The sequence below is a fragment of the Bubalus bubalis genome, chromosome 10, assembly GCF_019923935.1.
Source record: "Bubalus bubalis isolate 160015118507 breed Murrah chromosome 10, NDDB_SH_1, whole genome shotgun sequence".
NCBI lineage: Eukaryota > Metazoa > Chordata > Mammalia > Artiodactyla > Bovidae > Bubalus > Bubalus bubalis.
Genome location: NC_059166.1, coordinates 51003380 through 51022915, shown reverse-complemented (window position 1 = coordinate 51022915; position 19536 = coordinate 51003380). Strand labels below are relative to the sequence as shown.

The 19536-nt window shown below is 39.5% G+C and overlaps 1 protein-coding gene across 1 annotated transcript in view; it reads right to left on the bottom strand.

Annotated features, from left to right (window-relative positions):
- FHL5 (four and a half LIM domains 5) overlaps nt 1–15086 on the bottom strand; it is a 57192-nt gene extending 42106 nt beyond the window's left edge. The window contains exon 1 of the mRNA XM_044924306.2: nt 14709–15086. The gene's annotated coding sequence lies outside the window, so the exon portion shown is untranslated. The remainder of the gene's footprint in view (nt 1–14708) is intronic.
- Nucleotides 15087–19536: the final 4450 nt, after the last annotated feature.

Sequence of the window (19536 nt, the reverse complement as noted above, 5' to 3'; positions counted from 1 at the left end):
AAGGTAGTGAGATTTTGCTTGTATATAGTCTTTTGTACCTTTTGAATTTTGTACCAAATGACCTATTTTAAAAACTAAATGAAATCTTAACACAAATCAAAAGACTAAACTTACTTAAGTCACCTGTTTTTGATGATAGAACATAAGGACTAGAAGAGATAGATCAATTTTAGCTCCTTATTTTACAGGGATAGAAACTGAACTCCAAAGAGGATGTTTATAGATCTAGTATTTTTTCTGGAAAAATGGAATATATCTTCCAAATAAAATTTTGTAAATACTTAAAAGGAAATACCCATATTGCTAATCAAAATGAATTTTAATAAAATTCAGACTAAATTACTAGTTAGTAAAGATTGAACTTTAGGACCAAATTGTTAAATAGAAATGAGATTTTCTTTAAAATCAGCCAAAATTTAATGCCAGTTTAGTGACCTGTTTAAAGAGTCTTACATGTACCACCGTTTTGGTAATTTCACACAATAGTTTCTCAACTTTGCTCTGCATGATCTCATTTCTCTAAAAGAAAGAGAAAGAATTGACTTCCACTTTCAAAATATTAGTTGTACAACCAACCAATCTTTACTTCAATAGTTTACTAAAATAATTAAATCTCAGTCATTACGACAAGGATGAGGAAAGATAAAGAAGGAAGGAAGATGTGGAGACGTAGAAGAATCATAGAGAAACTTGGAGAAAGGAATCCCCTATAGATACAATAAGATATTTAGAGAGAAAGCTTCTAGTGCTGCAGTCATTTTGATATTTTTCGTTCTCTTTAAAAAATGCTTCTGATTTCAGCCCATTTTCACAGTACCACTAGATCTAGGAGCTCAGAGGGATTTTTGAAATTCTCTACTTTATTCCTCTCATCTATCATGTGAGAAAAACTGAAGTCCAGGAAGGCAAATTGACTTTTTTTTAAGCTTACAGAGTGGTCGCTGAAAAAACTTCATCCAGAATTCAGATCTCCAGGCTCATTATAGAAGCCATTTGCTATGGCTGTTTTCATACAAACACAGGCAAAAACTTTGTATGAAATGACAGCTTTGGTTACCGCTGTGATTTTTTTTAAAAAAGAGAAGAGGTGAAGTTCACTTCAGTTCAGTCACTCAGTCACGTCCAACTCTTTGCGACCCCATGGACTGCAGCACCCCAGGCTTCCCTGTCCATCACCAACTCTCGGAGCTTGCTCAAACTCATGTCCATTGAATCGATGATGCCATCCAACCATCTCATCCTCTGTCATCCCTTTCTCCTGCCTTCAATCTTTCCCAGCATCAGGGTCTTTTCTAATGAGTCAGATCTTAGCATCAGGTGGCCAAAGTATTGGAGCGTTAGCATCAGTCCTTCCAATGAATTCAGGACTGATTTCCTTTAGGACTGACTGGTTTGATCTCCTTGCAGACCAAGGGACTCTCAGGAGTCTTCTCCAACACCACAGTTCAAAAGCATCAATTCTTTGGCGCTCAGCTTTCTTTATAGTCCAACTCTCACATCCTTACGTGACTACTGGAAAAACTATAGCTTTGAGTAGATGAAACACTTTTGGTAAAGTAATGTCTCTGCTTTTTAGTATGCTGTCTAGGTTTGTCATAGCTTTTCTTCTAAGGAGCAAGTGTCTTAATTTCATGGCTGCAGTCACCATCTGCAGTGATTTTAGAGCCCAAGAAAATAAAATCTGTCACTGTTTCCACTGTTTCCCCATCTATTTGCCATGAGGTGGTGGGACCAGATGCCATGATCTTAGTTTTCTGAATGTTTAGTCTTAAGCCAGCTTTTTCACTCTCCTCTTTCACTTTCATCAAGAGGCTCTTTAGTGCTGGCACTATCTGTATCTGGTGGTCTACCTTTTCACTGTGTCCAGGTTACAGCCTCACATGCATGAAGAGAGACGATCTTACATGCCTGAAGGCAAGCTGCCACTAGCTGTACAAAACCATGTCATTAGCCTCAAAAGCAAGTACATGTTCCCCTGAACATTCGAGACAATTCAATTTCTATTGGTTTTTGCTATAGTTGTGTGTGTGAGTTGCTCAGCGTGTCTGACTCTTTGCATCCCCATGGACTGTAGCCAGTCAGGTTCATCTGTCCATGGGATTTTCCCAGGCAAGAATACTGGAGTGGGTTGCCATGCCCTCCTCCAGGGGCTGTTCGCGACCCAGGGACCAAACCTAGATCTCCCACACTGCAGGCAGATTATTTAGCTTCTGAGCTACCAGAGAAGCCCTTTATTATAGTTATTACTGATTAACTGTGCAGTTGGGAAGAAAAGCTTTATCTTCCACATCCTCACCTAAAAAATTGAGGTAATGATGTGTGTGCATGTGTGGTGTGTGTGTTTGTGTGTATGTATGTGTGAGTTTATGTGCCATGAAGAGGGAGTTTAGGTTTGGGTTGGAGAAGGGGTGGAGATTAAGGCTAACTAATTTTCCTAGTATTTATACCTGAAGCAAAATAATCTTCCTACCCAGAATGTGATTTAAAAAGATACAAGGCAGGGTTATATCCTGTACTTTGTTGATAACACTAATCAATAATTACAAGCTACTCTCTTGACAGTTTCAAATTTGTTGGTGATGGAGTGGGTGGCCACTGAAATAGTTATAGGGTAATCTTTAAAATCAGCTTTAATTTTCATCTGTTCTCAGTCTCAGAGATTTAACCAGAGTCAGTTCTTGGTACCTGTCAAAGGAAAATGATTGGACCCAAAGTATTCACAGCCTTCACTCAGCACTTGTGGGTTACAGTTTTGGCAATACAGTGTGTGGATCTCAGGTTGCTTATGCTAATTCTGTGTATAAAGCAAAGGGGAAATCTGTTGTCATTCCTTTGGAAACCGAATGTTCACAGTATTGGTTGACAAGTACTGGTTACGATTTAGTATTATTTTCGTTTTCACCCCAGGCCTCACTCGATGTGTGAATTTTTAAGGCCTGCCAACCTGTCACACTAGCGGTAGCAGAGCCCTCTGCCTTGTTCAGGCTGTGTCCCTGGCACCTGAAAGAGAGCCTGGCCTAAGTATGTGTTGAAGGAATGCAGGAAGAAAGCTGAAGCTTTGGCCATAGGATCTTAACTATTTAGGGTCAAACTGCCGCTGCCCTCCCACTTTAGAAATCAGACTGAGCCAGAGTCTTTAAATGACTGTCTTTGAATCACATTGCTCTCTGTGACCTATCCCTGGTCTAAGTTCTTTAGCATAGAGTTTCAGACCTTTCAAACTCTGGCATCTGCGTTGAGCAGATTTCTTCAGTTTTAAACCCAACAACATCAAACGGTTCTCTGAACACTGTGAACTTTATTTCCATAGTTTTCACAAAGAGCTCTTGAGTGCCTAACACAGTGCTTGGCAGTGAAGGTAAAACGGGGTCTCTCCTTGTGAAAAACTTCTACTCTGGCATGGGAGAGACTTACAAATAAGCACTGTACTCCATCCCTCTGCCACCAGACCAGAGTTCTGGCTCTAAAACTCCACGGCTCTCCGTATGTCAGCACACACTGTGCACCACAGCCCTAGTTAATTGTCCTTCCTGCTCAACGGAGCTTCAGGCAGGACAGATGCTATGTTGGCCCCAAACTAGCTCGTGTCTAGCATATTATCAGCACATACTGGTCACTCACTAAATGTTGTGGATGAGAGGGAGTGAGAGGAGAAAGGAGAGGGCATCTGGACATACTTGGATGTAGGCACAGGATGCCCTGGAATTAGGAAATTTCTAGAAAATGTTAGTTAAAGCTTCTTCCAGAGCTGTAACTCAGTGGTAAAGAATCTGCCTTCCAATGCAGGAGATGCAGTTTCCATCCCTGGGTAGGGAAAATTCCCTAGAGGAGGAAATGACAATCTATTTCAGTATTCTTGTCTGGAGAATCCAGTGGACAGAGGAGCCTGGCAGGCTACAGTTCATGGGGTTGCAAAGAGTCGGACACAACTGGGCACCCATGTGCATGTTTAGATCTGTAGCTTGAAGGTGGAATAAAAGCGAGTCTTTAAGTAAAGGTGGGGAGAAGCAGCAAGGACTCCACACAGCTGTGAGGGAAGCAGTAGGTGGGGGTGTGGACTAGGCCAGAGATCATTGCTACAGCTGTAGAGGGACCACACTTGGAGGGTGGTCCATACCTGGATAGGTGCACTTACTGTTACACGTCAGAACTTTCAAAACTCAACTACACGTTGCTATGAATAATTTTAGCCTACTGTTCTCTTCTTGGTCAGCTGAAGACCATACTGTTAAGCAGGCCTGGGACATATACCTTCAACTGAAAATCTCTCTTATTTGGCATTTCAACAATTTACATTGATGACTTAAATTTATACTAAACTAAAATTACAGTTGTTACTGTTGTTCAGTCGCCAAGTTGTGTCTCTTTGCAACCCCATGGACTGCTTGCTGTAGGCCAGGCCTCCCTGTCCCTCACCATCTCCCGAAGTTTGCCCAAGTTCATGTTCATTGCATCAGTGATGCCATCCAGTCCTCTCAACCTCTAACGCCCTCTTCTCCTTCTGCCCTCAATCTTTCCCAGCATCAAGGACTTTTCCAATGAGTCAGCTGTTGGCATCAGGTGACCAAAGTGCTGGCGCTTCAGCTTCAGCATCAGTCCTTCCAAGGAGTATTCAGAGTTGATTTCCCTTAAGATTGATTGGCTTGATCTCCTTGCAGTCCAAGGGACTCTCAGGAGTCTTCTCAACACCAGAGTTTGAAGGTATCAATTCTTTGGTTCTCAGCATTCTTTACAGTCCAGCTCTCACACCAATACATAGCTATTGGGAAGACCACAGCCTTGACTATATGGACCTTTGTCAGCAGAGTAATGTCTCTGCTTTTCACCACACTGTCTGGGTTTGTCATAACTTTCCTGCCAAGAAGCAATTGTCTTCTGATTTCATGGCTACAGTCACCACCCACAGTGATTTTGGAGCCCAAGAAGAGGAAATCTGTCACTACTTCCACCTTTTCCTCTTTCTGAAGTACGACTGAACTGAACTGAACAGAATGGGGCCAAATGACATGATCTTAGTTTTTTAACATTTAGTTTTAAGCCAGCTCTTTCACTCTCCTCCTTCACCCTCATCAAGAGGCTCTTTAGTTCCTCTTCATTTTCTGCCTTTAGAGTGGTATCATCCACATATCTGAGGTTGTTGATGTTTCTTGCACCTATCTTGATTCCAGCTTGTAACTCATCCTGCCCGGCATTTCTTATGATATGCTTAGCATATAGGTATAAGCCGAATGACAGCAGACAGCCCTGTCATACTCCTTTCTCAATCCTGAACCAGTTTTTCCATACAACATTCTAACTTGCTTCTTGACCCGCATACATATTTCTCAGGAGACAGATAAGATGGTCTGGTATTCCCATCTCTCTAAGAGCTTTCCACGGTTTGCAATGATCCACACAGTCAAAGGCTTTAGTGTAGTTGATGAAACAGGTAGATGTTTTTCTGATATTCCCTTTCTTTCTCTATGATCCAGCAAATGTTGGCAATTTGATCTCTGGTTCCTCTTCGTTTTCTAAAGCTAACTTGGACATCTAGAAGTTCTTGGTTTGTGTAATGCTGAAGCCTACCATGCAAGATTTTAAGCATGACCTTACTAGCATGGGAGATGAGTACAACTGTCCTATGGTTTGAACATTCTTTAGTACTCTCTTTCTCGGGAATTGGGATGAGGATTGACCTTTTCCAGTCCTGTGGCCACGGCTGAGTCTTCTAGGTTTACTGACATATTGAGTGCAACACTTTAATAGCATCATCCTTTACAGTTTTGAATAGCTCTATTGGAATTCCGGCAGAGCTTACATTTATACAAAGAAGCAGGAGTATTTTTTGAATTAAAAATCATATTAAGGAATCTCTCATTTCTCTCAGATTTCTATACTGGCCATGTAAAGGAATTTGTCTTTGGAAAGTTTTGGAGGTAAAATGTTTGTCCCTTCACTTGCTGATTCTGTTCTACCTGGGGAGTCACTTAACTGAGAAGCAACTGGGCAAAGGACCCCACTCAAGTGTCTCCCACTTCCCTCCAGTGGGATTTGCCAAGGCATAGCCCTAAACTCTGCTCTCCTGGAGGGAGTCCACTGCAGCCACCCAGCCACAGGAAGGAGCAATGAGTCCAAGTTCTCTACCTCTGCAAATAAGCTCAGTTCAGGCTGGGAGGCACAGTCTCAGGGAATAGCTCTGTTTTCCAACCCAGCCTTAACAATAAAAACATTGATGATAAATTGATTCATATATGACACTGTATCTATTTCACAATTGTCCTAAGAACTCTGAAAGGAGAGGTTCATGAGTAAGTGGGACTTTCAAATCCATACATACATCCCAATAAAGGCGGCTTTATTCCTAAGTCCTTTTGTTGTGCTGTTAGCATATGCATGTGGCAGAAGAGGAGAAAACAGAACACACACACACACACACAGACACACACACACACACTGCTGCTGCTAAGTTGCTTCAGTCGTGTCTGACTCTGTGCGACCCCATAGACGGCAGACCACCAGGCTCCCCCGTCCCTGGGATTCTCCAGGCAAGAACACTGGAGTGGGTTGCCATTTCCTTCTCCAATGCATGAAAGTGAAAAGTGAAAGTGAAGTCGCTCAGTCACGTCCGACTCCTAGGGACCCCATGAACTGCAGCCTACCAGGTTCCTCCATCCATGGGATTTTCCAGGCAAGAGTACTGGAGTGGCTGCCATTGCCTTCTCCATACACAGGCTAGTTTTTATTAATCAGAATGGTAAATTAGGATTCTCTGATTATTTTAACTTTGTAGTTTAAAACTTAACAAAAACAAAGTGAAGGAATGAATAGTGTTTCTAAGCTCTTGGCTCAGTCTAAAAACAATAAATATTTTAATTACCTCGATCAGAATAACCATTAATTCTATTTTAAATGTCTTTAGTAATTTAACTTGTTATCTAGTCCCTCTTTAGATTACAGTTTATAAGATTTTTGAATTTTGAGTATCAGTTTTTCAGATAGAACTCTGATAATGCCTACATTTATTTTCATTAATCAATTTTTTTCAGATCACTTGGTGTCTGAATGAAAAGTATCATAAGCAAAGTACTAATAGATATTTTAATAATGATTTGTGGTTTACAAGGGCTTCCCTGGTGGCTCAGACAGTAAAGAACCTGCCCACAATACGGGAGACCCAGGTTTGATCCCTGGGTTGGGAAGATGATCTGGAGAAGGGAATGGCAACCCACTCCAGTATTCTTGCCTGGGAAATCCCATGGACAGAGGAACCTGGCGGTCTACAGTCCATAGGGTCACAAAGAGTTGGACACGACGGAGCGACTAACACACACACACGTGGTTTACAAAGTGCTTTCGGGTCTATTATCTAGAGCAGTAATTTTTAAACATTTTTAGCTTAAGAATATCTTAGCACCTAATAAAAGTTATTTACCTCTCCTTAAGAATATATTCACATTTTTGTGTTCATGGAACTTCTTCAAACTTGCTGAAGCCAAGGTTCTTGGTACTAGGCTGCTGAGTGGAGGTTGCCAACTACATCTCAAGAACAAAAATCCAGCCACAATCTGTGTTTGCATGGCTTGAGGCCTAAACATACCTTTTACATTTTTAAGTGATCAAAGAAAATCAAAAGAAGGATAATTTTTTTGATATGTGAAATTATATGACATTCAATTTTCAGTGTCTATAAAGTTTTATTGAAACACAGCCTCTTTCATTTACAGTCTAGCTACTTCTGAACTATCACTGCAGAGTTGAATAGTTTTTGAAATCTAAAATATTTACTGTCTTTTCCATTTACAGAAAACATAAAACACATTTTGTGTTTTTTGTTATATTTTGTTGAGTGTTTATTAAATTATACTTAACTAGGGTTTGAAAAGAACTTTTGCACACTGCTTAAAAAATGTAGAATTATTTACTAAATGACTTTTAAAATAACACTGCTGCTGCTACTGCTAAGTCACTTAAGTCGTGTCCGACTCCGTGTGACCCCATAGACGGCAGCCTACTAGGCTCCCCCGTCCCTGGGATTCTCCAGGCAAGAACACTGGAGTGGGTTGCCATGTCCTTCTCCAATGCATGAAAGTAAAAAGTGAAAGTGAAGTTGCTCAGTTGTGTCCGACCCTCAGCGACCCCATGGACTGCAGCCTTCCAGGCTCCTCCTTCCATGGTATTTTCTGGGCAAGAATATTAAAATAACACTAGAAATTATTAATATGGTGTTTGGAAAATTACTTAATGACATGGCAAAATGCTCCTAATATTGCTTTAAGTGGAAAAAAAAGTAGGAATTAAATAATCAATGTGATCTTGACCACATAAATATTTTTGAAAAGTAGAAAACAAGTTTAGAAGAAAACATACTCAAAATTATTGATTAATGTTACAGATTTTTAAGAAGATTTTTTACTGTTCATTACTTTTTAAATTGTACAATGCATAATATACACTTTGAAAATAAGGAAAAATATTGAACAAAATTAGATTGTAGTAATATATTTTATAAAAAAAACAGTGATTAGAATCTTCTGTAATAGTGTAAGTGTAGAAATGTTCAAGGCATCAAAATAATAGAATGATTGTAATTACAAGGCCAGAAATAATTTTTACAACTTCATTTAGGTGACATGATAGCTTGGTGTCAGATGCATTTTTTTCTCCCTGCATGCAAATTATATCTGTGAACTAACTGCTAAAGAAATGCTGAATTTAATGTGAAGAAAAAATTTTTACATAAAGTCAAAGCACTGTTCTATACTGAGAAGCCTTGGTCAAAATTTATCACAGGCATCTCCTTGTTCACCCATGAAATGGTTATCAGCACAGTGGAGAGATTCATGATAACCTTGACCAATATTTTTATAGATATTAATACTATACTGACTTTATCTACTTGAATGAAAGTGAATACATGAAGGAATGAACATGACTTTTTGACTCTGTCAGGAAAATGATAAATAGTTTGATACCTTGACCAGGACAGCTATTAATAGACTTTTAAAAAGTATTAGGAATTGCATGATAATGGCATTTTACTTAAATTGTCAGCAAGAATAATTAAATATAAAAGATATTTAAAGAGAACAGAATCAAGCTGGAAAGCAAGAATCCCAGAAGCTGATTTCCCCATCATCTACAGTGCATGTTCTCATTGCAATTAAATTGAAAATAAAACCTAAAGTGTATTCTTAAATAATGAGAGGGGAGAACCTGATACATACAAATGGTTTACTGCAAAATAAAACTCAAGGTCCATTGATAATTCTGCTCTGGCAAAATGAATAAGCAAAGGAAAATCTTAAGGTCCAGCAGCAGCAGAATTGTATAAGCAGAATTTGAGAAGATATAAAAGTAAAAAAGACTATGGGTAGCATAGTTCTAAAACAAAATTCTACAAGATGGGTATTTTTATTCCATTTAAGGAAGTGAGGCGAACTCATTTGCTCAAGTTCACAGAGGACTTAACATGGACCAGACTTCAAAGCTTTGACTCTTTCCTCTGTATCACACTATCACTCTTGCACTGATTTTTAGCCTTGCATATTTATTTAATGAATTTAAAACTCCCCCCGCCCCCTTTCCAGTGGGTTAACTGCAACCCAGAGGCCTCATTTGCAGAGAAGCTCATTCTATTACATCAGATCTTAAATCTTTGTTCCCTGTCTCCATGTCTCATTTTATGGTCTTTGGAAATGTGTCTATAAAATGCATTCTTTCTTACTGATCATCAGAAACTTGCAACAGTGTGTAGAATGCTAGAAATTCAGCAGTAATTGCCATAGTCCCTTGCTCTAATGAAGCATACAGTCTTACAGAAGAGAAATAAATGAGACTATAATGTGAGCCCAAGAGGGTACATTGGCAGTTTGAGAATATGAAGAAGTGGTACCAAACATAGATTTGGGTAGAGGGTGGTCTGTAAGTTCTTTGCAGAGAAAGGAGCACCTGAATACGACTAAGGTGAGTTAGGTCTGTGGGCAGAGAGCTCTGTGGAGAAGTGCCCATGGAGGCCTGGCAGAAAAGAGGCATTTGCTCAATTCCTACTTTGCTGAAGGTCATTTGCTGTGACTGAGAAGTAGAGTGTGTTATGTGTGTGTGTGTGTGCACATGTGTGCATGCCTGGGTGTGCCCATCAGTGCAACAGTAAAAACTGTTTTGGAGAAGACTATAGAGGCTGTTATTCAGGGTCTTGTGCTCAGGGCTCAGTTGCTCAGTTGTGTCCAATTCTTTGCAACTCCATGAACTGTAGTCCTCCAGATTGCTCTGTCCATGGGATTTTCCAGGCAAGAATACTGGAGTGGGTTGCCATTTCCTTCTCCAATTTAGTCTTAACTAGTAAGAAAAATAACTTGTGCTTAATACTTATTCTGTGCCAGACACTGTTGTAATTTTAATATAACACATTTATTCCTCATTTTAAACCTAAGAAAATGTTATACTGTCATGATCTTCATTTCATATACAAGGACAATAACACACACACACACACACACACACGTGTGCACACTAAGTGACTCTTCTAAATTATCAGATTTAGTGAGGAATACAACAGACTTGAGCTCCAGCCAATCTAGCATGAAAAGTACGGTCCATGAACCAGTATTATCAGTATCACCTGGGAACTTGTTAAAAATGCAACAACTGAGGCACCAACCCAGACCTACAGAATCAGAATAGACATTTTAACAAGGTGGTTCCTGAGCACTTTAAAGGTTGGGGACTTCTGCTGTAGCCCACTGAACTCTGCTGCTTCTCTTGAACTTTGAGAAGGAACCTGGACATTATCCTAAGGCCAGTGGAGAGTCAGGAAAAGGCTTGAAGTAAGAGATGGTCAAAATCAAATCTATTTTTAGACCAATAGTTTCACGTCAATCACTCTGGCTTCAGTATGGGGAGTGAAGCCAAAGAAGGCAATTCTGGAGTCAGGGAGACCCATGAAAGGACTACTGTTTACCAAATAAAGGAGGATGGCAGCCTGAAATAGGGCGATGGCAGTGACGAAGGAGGGAAGCTGGTGAGTGGATGAGGTAGTGTGAACAGAATTTGGAGATTCTTTGGGTATATAAATTGAGGGAGAAGTGGAGTCAGTTCACCTCCAGTTTCTGGCTTGAGCAACTGGTTGTATCATGGTGTCATTTTCTGTACGAGGATACTTGGGGGAAGAGGGTGGAAAGTATGAGAGGCGGTTGGTTGATGAGTTTACTTTTAGATTAAAATGAGACTTGAGAGGACTGTGGGAAAGTCGAGAGCTATTCAGTCAGGTCCAAAGAGTGAGTGAGGGGAAACCACATAAATTCCTTGGACATTTTGAAAGGGATCCCAGGGCAAATTCTAGGTCAAAATTTCTACCTGGCTTGCCCTTCATGTCCCTCCACTTACTCCATTGTATTCACTAAGGTCTACACCTGCTCTGGGAAGTCCTATATTCAGCAGACAATCAGACATAGAGGTTTGTTGCTCAGGAAAGGCATCTTAGCAGGACATAAAGATTTCAGACACCTAAGCATATAGAATAGACTGTAACTGAAGCTGTGACATTGCTCAGAAAGAGAAAAGACGTCTAGGATAAAGGGAAGAGGAAGAGGAATCTGTGAAACTGACTGAGCGTAGTGGTCTTAGAGGTGGGAGGAAAACTAGGAGTTGGACATCATGGAAGCTCTGGGTAAAGAGTGTTTCAAGATGGGAAAAGTGGAGACTAAGGTAAAATGGTTCTGAAACAGTAAGAAGAGAATAAGAAATTTCTGCTGGATTTAGCAATACACTAGCGATTGATCACCTCAGTGAGAGCTGGGGAAAACTGATGAGGATCAAAGCCAGACAGCAATAGATTGAGAAGTGAGGTCTAAGAAAGTGGGGATTCTTTACAGAGTGTAGACAATACTTTCAGGACATTGATCTATAAAGCTTAGGAATGAGGGTAAACTGGAAAAGCTTGGTAATGAAGCACAAGCTTTTCAAGATGGGGGATTTGAATATGCTTAAATGATGATTTTGCACTTTTGCTAAGTCACTTCAGTCATGTCCAACTCTGTGTAACCCCATAGACGGCAGCCCGCCAGGCTCCCCTGTCCCTGGGGTTCTCCAGGCAAGAACACTGGAGTAGGTTGCCATTTCCTTCTCCAATGCATGAAAGTGAAAAGTGAAAAGGAAGTTGCTCAGTCATGTCCGACTCTTCGCGACCCCATGGACTACAGCCTACCAGGCTCCTCCATCCATGGGATTTTCCAGGCAAGAGTACTGGAGTGGGGTGCCATCACCTTCTCCGATGAATGAGTCTACCCATTTGTAAAAACGTGACTGATGAAAACAGTGCAATCACTAGGTTATCACACTGTGCAAGTTCAGTTGTCACGAGGGAGCAACTCAAAGAACATCGCACAATCTATAAACCAGCTGGAAGGAGCCATCCAGACTTTGCCCTGCCAAACCCTTTCTAGGCGATGATTAGACAAGTCCTCATAGATGATATACTGTGTGCAGAAGTATATGATGATGAGAGGAGCCAATAAAGAAGGAAAGATTAAAGTCCGTGAACCCTGAAGTAGAAGATATGAGATAATGGGCACTGGTTTAGATCTTTCCTTTTATGCCCCAATCTACCAATAGGTCGGTATGGGGATTTGGGAGAATGGCCAGAGAATAGGTAGGTCCCCCTTCAGTCACCTGTTCCACATTCTGGGGTCTCTATAGGCTTAGTCCTATCACCTTTCCTTTCTAAGCATTAGTCTCCACAGAAGAAACTTCTGATATTTGAATCTTCCACTTTTATATCAGTGGACATGCTGTCCAGAACAAGTATGACTATGGATTAACTATGTATCTACTTCAAAAATTAACCCTTAAATGTCATCTTCAGCTAAAATCTTTGCCTTAACCTTTCCTGTCCTTGGGTGAATTGAGAGAGTCAGACATACTTCCACCTTAATCTGTTTAAAGATTGCATAAACCCAACTCCAGGTTTCATAGAGAATAGTAGTTCATAATCAGGACACCTCAAGAATACTCAAGAACAGGTTTCAAGAGTATATAAACCCCAGAAATGTTAAGGATAAAAAGTCTATATACCATGTGCCTCTTTTCTTCTGAGCCATGTCCGTTGATTCTCAGATTGTTAAGAGAATCTGTGATCCCAAGTCTATTGTGGAGATAGTGCTCAAGCTGATAATTTTGGAGGGATTTGAGCTGTTGTGGCAGGAAGGAGTCCCCTATCCTCCTTCTCCTTCCCTTCCTATTCACAGTTCCTTCCAGGGGGCCAAAAGGTAACCAAGAAAAATGATGACAATCAGAAAGGATAAAGAGAATTACAAGAACATGGAAATATAAGGTTGTTTAACTGACATCTGATTCAGAACTTTCCATGTGAACCCAAGTATTTGGTTTTCAATTCTAAAGAGGTCATTTCCTAGATTGAAAATGTGAAAAAACAAATCTAAGCTTATGCAGCATGTTCTAGAAAAATTTTTATTTTCAATATTATAGTATATTATAGTAGAAAGTTGCTAGCCTTGCTTAAGCAACCCAAATTAATCCAGCTTTACTCAGAACGTTGTTGGCAAATATAATAAAAATAAGAGGTAGACTTGTCAGTCAGGTGATGTTACATTAAAGCACAAATCTGCTGCTCTTGTTTAGGTAGAACAGTCCCGGAATTGGCAACTAATGACAACACATGGGAATAAATAGAACAAGTGTAGAGAACAGATGTCAGAGTTTACCTTTCCCACCAAGCAGTTTGGATTATGGCTTTAGGCACATATCATAACAAATAGGTTAAGAAATACCCTGTGCAAGGTGTATATCTGCAATTGTTTGTGCTAAATCTTAACCCATATATGTTGCTAATAAAAATCCTAGAACCTATACATGGTAATATTGTGAATGTGAGATGACAGCTAAAATGACTTGTTACATTTTATTTATAAGAATTACACATTTTATTAATGATTCTTTTTGGTTCCCACATTTCCAAAACCCAAATTGACAAGTTGAGTTGCATTTGGTTTTCAAATGATAACAGACACCAAAAAGAATCTGATTAGAGAGGGAAAAAGTATAAACACATATGGGAAGCATACTTCTGCTTTCATAATACTATCTGTTTCAAGAAGCAATGCTTTAGATTCATTCAGCATATTACACATGGGTCAGACACACAGACATTTTAATTCAATCTTAGAAAGCCTAACATTAGGAATTGTCTTTATGCCTGCTTGTGAAAAATAGGCAGTTTTTCTTTTTTTTAATAGCAGGAATCTCACTAACTCAAAATCTGTAAATGACTTTAAATTGTGCTCTGGATAAATCCAGCCATAAAATATCCTTAGTGATAAAGTTAGTCATTCAAATAAATTAAGCCAATTAAAACCCGAGAATCAAGTCATTCCCTTTTTTATGAATACAATGAAGTTGTATCTCCAATTATAGACAATTTTCAGAACTCAGGAGACAACGCAAAAGAGTTATCTGGCTACTACATTGCCTTTATACACATGGCATCAAATTGAGAAATCTGAAAAGCTCAGCATATAAAGTTTGATAACTGCTGGCTCAAATGCCTTTTAAAAAGTTTCTAAGAAACTTCAAGATATATACTTGCTTGCCAAGTAAAACCAAGTCACCACAAAGTTTCCTTTAAGTAGCCATGAGAAAGTTTATAAGAATCTCCTGTACTTAAAAAAAAATTAGAAATGCAAAGACGACATTAAGGAGAAGAAAACAAAACTTACTTTTTCTTAAAGCCGCTTCTTCCAACAGTTTAAACAGGATGAAAGGAGAATATATGATGATTTACTTTCCCCTCCAACACATTCATATGTTACCTTCAAGAGGTACAGAATGGGCCACCAAAACTGAGGGTCCCTCCCAACTGCAGCCTTTTTAACTTTGTGGAAGAAAATAGGAGGGTGTGTGGGTTTCCTCCAAGTCTTGTGACATGTACATAGCTGACTCCTACTGGGCTGAAAAAGCACTCGTCAATTTTTACTTAAAATTATGAGTAGCAAATTCTCTGCAGGACATCCTTAAAGGGAAATCCTGCCAGAATTAGTACATGAAACGTCTAGATAATCTCCAGAAAGTTTAAAATATAAAGTGCACATATAGACATTCACATACACTTAAGAAATTCCCACTGCCTAGGCTAAATTGAGGGTATATTTAAATTAAAAATTTTTTTCTGTAAAAGATATATTTCCTTTTTTTTTTTTTTTTTTTTGGTTGTTGTTGTTGTTGCTATTATTTCAGTGACAGAATCCTTCTTATGGGTTGCTGTGTGCTGTGCTTAGTCATGGCTCATGGTCGCTCAGTCATGGCTGACTCTGGGACCCCATGGACTGTAGCCTGCCAGGCTCTTCTGTCCATAGGGATTCTCTCCAGGCAAGAATACTGGAGTGGGTTGCCATGCCCTCCTTGAGAGGATATTCCCAACCCAGGGATTGAAACCAGGTATCCTGCATTGTAGGCAGATTCTTTACTGCCTGAGCCACCAGGGAAGCCCCAAAATACTGGAGTAGGTAGCCTATCCATTCTCCAGGAGTTCTTCCCATCTCAGGAATCAAACTGGAGTCTCCTGCATTGCAGGCAGATATTTTACCAACTGAGCTAAAACCAGATCTTCTTATAGGTTAGAAATGGACAAATTACAGAGCTTTTTTGTTGAAATATCTGGAAAGAGATGAGGGCCGATGTTCTCACCTGTAGCGTTTTTGGTAGCTTGAGAGATGAATCGTGGGGTGTGGCCTATATCACTGCCTTCCTGGGAAATTGGTGAACTTTGAGCCTTACACCTGACTTGGATAACTCAAAGTAGTTACCTGCTTCCTGCACCTGAACTGTGGACCTGGCATTCCCTGCTGCTGCCTCTTTCCCTATGAGCTGGCAACAATTGTTATGTCATGTCCACGGCTGTATGACTTCACTTAAGCACAAACTCAGTCTTTTGAAATCTGAAGTCAAAACTTAAAAAGTGGCCAGATATTTCAGGAGCTGGATCTAAAGAAATGTTTGAATACTGAACTAATCTACAACAGGAATTCTCAGTGGGTCATATTTATCTATAAAGCAGGTGACATTTACCTTTAATCTCTCTGTTTAAGGCCATTTCTTCAGTTTGTAAAGGTGGGTGAGGAAGGAAATGTTCTGCTTTAACTCCATCTATTCCCAGACCAAACTTGACCTGTCCTTGTTCCAGGTGCCAAAGAAATATGTTAATGTTTTCTGAGGTCAAACTCAGTTACATACAATCAGAAAACTGGAGCTGGGGAAATATATAAAGGCAATCAACTCAGTGCCTTGTTATTCACCTGACTTTGATGATAAAGATATTATGAAAATGAAAACATTGTGATGAGCAGCAACAAATTGATTCAGTGAAAGGACAAGAGAACATTCAAACTATTATAAAACATTCAGTCTAACATAAAACCTATTATTAGTAATAGCTTTTAATTCTCATGATGCCACGGGTAGACTGGCATTAATTTTCTCCTTTTAAAGGTGAGGAAGTAGAGTCCAGGAGTTATAAAGTTGCCTATGTCCCCATGTAGTTATGGAACCCCCTTTATTGCCCCTGTGTTTTCCTGAGAGGGTAATCTTCATTCACGCATCCAACCTAAGATCCTCCCGCTCCATTCTCAAACTATTCCACATAGCTCCATTAAGCTCATAAAATATCTTAGTTAACACTCCTAAGAGTAACTGTCTTTAATCTTACCTGAAATTTCTCATCTCTGCCATGTCCATTTCTTTTTGAAATTCTCTTCCCTTGGTCTCACTAAGTCATTCTCTCCTAATTTTCTCCTTGGGCTTAGCATCTTCAATCTCCTTTCCCTTTATTCACCTCACCCTTCCCTAGAACTTCATTCTCAGTTCAGGATGCTTCTCTACACTCTCCATGGGTTTTCTCATGAAAACGATCAGTAATATGACTGCTAAGCCTGTATTCTCAGCTGGTATTGCTGTCTAAGGTTCTAGGCCTGTATCCTATTGTCTCTTCGCTTGTATCCTCTTTGCACAGAGGTCTGTAGGCATCCCAAACAAACACTTATCTTTTCCCCACCTCCCACTGTACAGATGAGGTCTGCTGCATTTCCTGTCTCAGGACATGGCACAATCACCTAATCCATCATACCTTGGACTTCTCACTTTCCTCAGTTAGTCTCCACCATCCCCATTATTCATCCCCATCCTCAACTTCTGGTGGTTCTACTTTGTTAAATATTTCCTAGATTTGTCATTATCCCTGCATTCTGGCCCTCACATTTCTCACTTGGATTGTTGTTGCTGCTGCTGCTGCTAAGTCGCTTCAGTCGTGTCTGACTCTGTGCGACCCCATAGATGGCAGCCCACCAGGCTCCCCTGTCCCTGGGATTCTCTAGGCAAGAACACTGGAGTGGGGTGCCATTTCCTTCTCCAATGCATGAAAGCAAAAAGTCAAAGTGAAGTCGTCCAGTCCTGTCCGACTCTTCATGACCCCATGGACTGCAGCCTACCTGGCTCCTCCGTCCATGGGATTTTCCAGGCAAGAGTACTGGAGTGGGGTGCCATTGCCTTCTCCAGGATTGTTGTTATCAGTCATAAAACATTTGGCATCTACCTCAGTCTAGTCCCCTTCTATAATTTCTTTGTATCACTATAAAACAATATTTAAAGATATATTTATTGAATTATAAAATACACGCTTCTTGCAGAAAGTCTGAAATAATGAAAAACATTGTTAAAATGACTTGAAATCCAAGAGAGTCACAATTCATCACTCAAATATCTTTGAAATATTCTGTATGCATACATGTAGCTATACGAGGAAATGTTTATGTATTTTCATGCAAATGCTTACACAGCTATAGTTAAATACGTTTAATAAGAAAATCAAAACCACACTGCATATATCTTTTTTACTTAATATACTGTGATTTTCCAAATCAAATATTTTTGAAGTGGCTGTAAATAATGGCTGCAACATAATGAAGTATGTGATGGAATAATGTTTCCTCTTTTTTTCCTATGATCTGTTTTCTTCAACACTGAAACTTAGCCTCAGCATTTATAATTTATGACTCACAAGACTTAGATTCTTATGGGAAAGAGAGAAGAAAAAAAATAGAACACTCTAAGTTCATTAATTTAAACATTTAGTTTAAGGCTGTACTTTACTAGTAAGTAAAGACAGTTTAGTAGGAAAACAATTTGCTAAAATGATTTTTTCTTCTTTATAATGAATAATAAACACAGGAGAAAACCTGTGGGGATTTTGTCATAGCTTGACTAGTCAGAGAAAGGATTTTTCTTTGGTGGAAGACTGCCTCCGTTCCTTGAGAGATGTATCATCCACATTTCTATCAGAGGCTGGGGGGAAAAGATTTGTACACGTTTTTAAGTTCACATTTTACTTCTCAGGAGACACTGATCTCACAAATAATACATACATTTTAAAGGATTTTGGCAAACTGTCAAATTGCCTTTTAGAATGGATGATCTTTTTAAAAGACAATCACCTCACTTCCCTGGTTAATCTTTAAAGGCAACCTCTTGCTTTTAGGAGAATGGCTAACTTCTCAGCTTAAATGTAAGCCATTTTGTGATTCCCCCTCCTCAAGTCTCTCCAGCTTCATCTTACACTACTTCCCAAATCATTTTTCATATTTCTCATACTTTAGGAATTCCAAAATTTCTCGCTTCATATTATCTTAGTAGTCTGGAATCTCCTTTTCTTTGTCCAGAAATGCCCTTACCAGGCTAGTCCTACTTTTCTTAAGGGTCACCTCCAGCTGGTTCAGTTCCCCTCCCTGCAGTACAAGACAGTTTGACTTTCTTCTCCCATTACATCCTCTGCTTGCTGCTCTCTAAACACTGTATTGAACTATAACTGTTGATTCTTGCCATCACCTTGAAAGCAAGACACATTTTTAAGATCTGTATTCTTATTCTTTGTACTTAGTTGTCTTACAGGATCCAGATTATTGAGCCAAGGATTGAAACTCACCATGTCCTCTCTTTCCTCCATCACACCCCAATATAATCCCTTCCTTCCTGCTCTTCAAACACACATTCAGGTTAAGTCTTACTACTAATCATTGAAGAGGAACAGAGGTGCAAATAGAGACAAGCCTGGTAAAACAGATAAAACACAACATTGGGAACCTTAAAAAATTTAATACCTGTTTAATGTAGTAGTTCCTTCTTTTTGTGTGTGATGGAATAAACAGTGTGTGTTTATGTGTGGTTTAATGTAGTAGTTCCTTCTTTTTGTGTGTAAATGGAATAAACAGTTTTTGAAGATCCAAAAGTCAGGCTTGCTTTCTTAACGATTTGGAAAAAGTCTGACCTGGGTTCTATTTTTTTTTTTAAATTTATAGTTGATTTACCATGTTTCAGATATATAGCAAAGTGACTTTTTAATGATATATATATGTATATATATACACACATACATATATGTGGTACACACACACACACACACACACACACACACACACACTTCCCTGGTGGCTCAGATGGTACAGAATCTGCCTACAATGCAAGAAACCCAGGTTCGATCCCTGGGTCAGGAAGATCCCT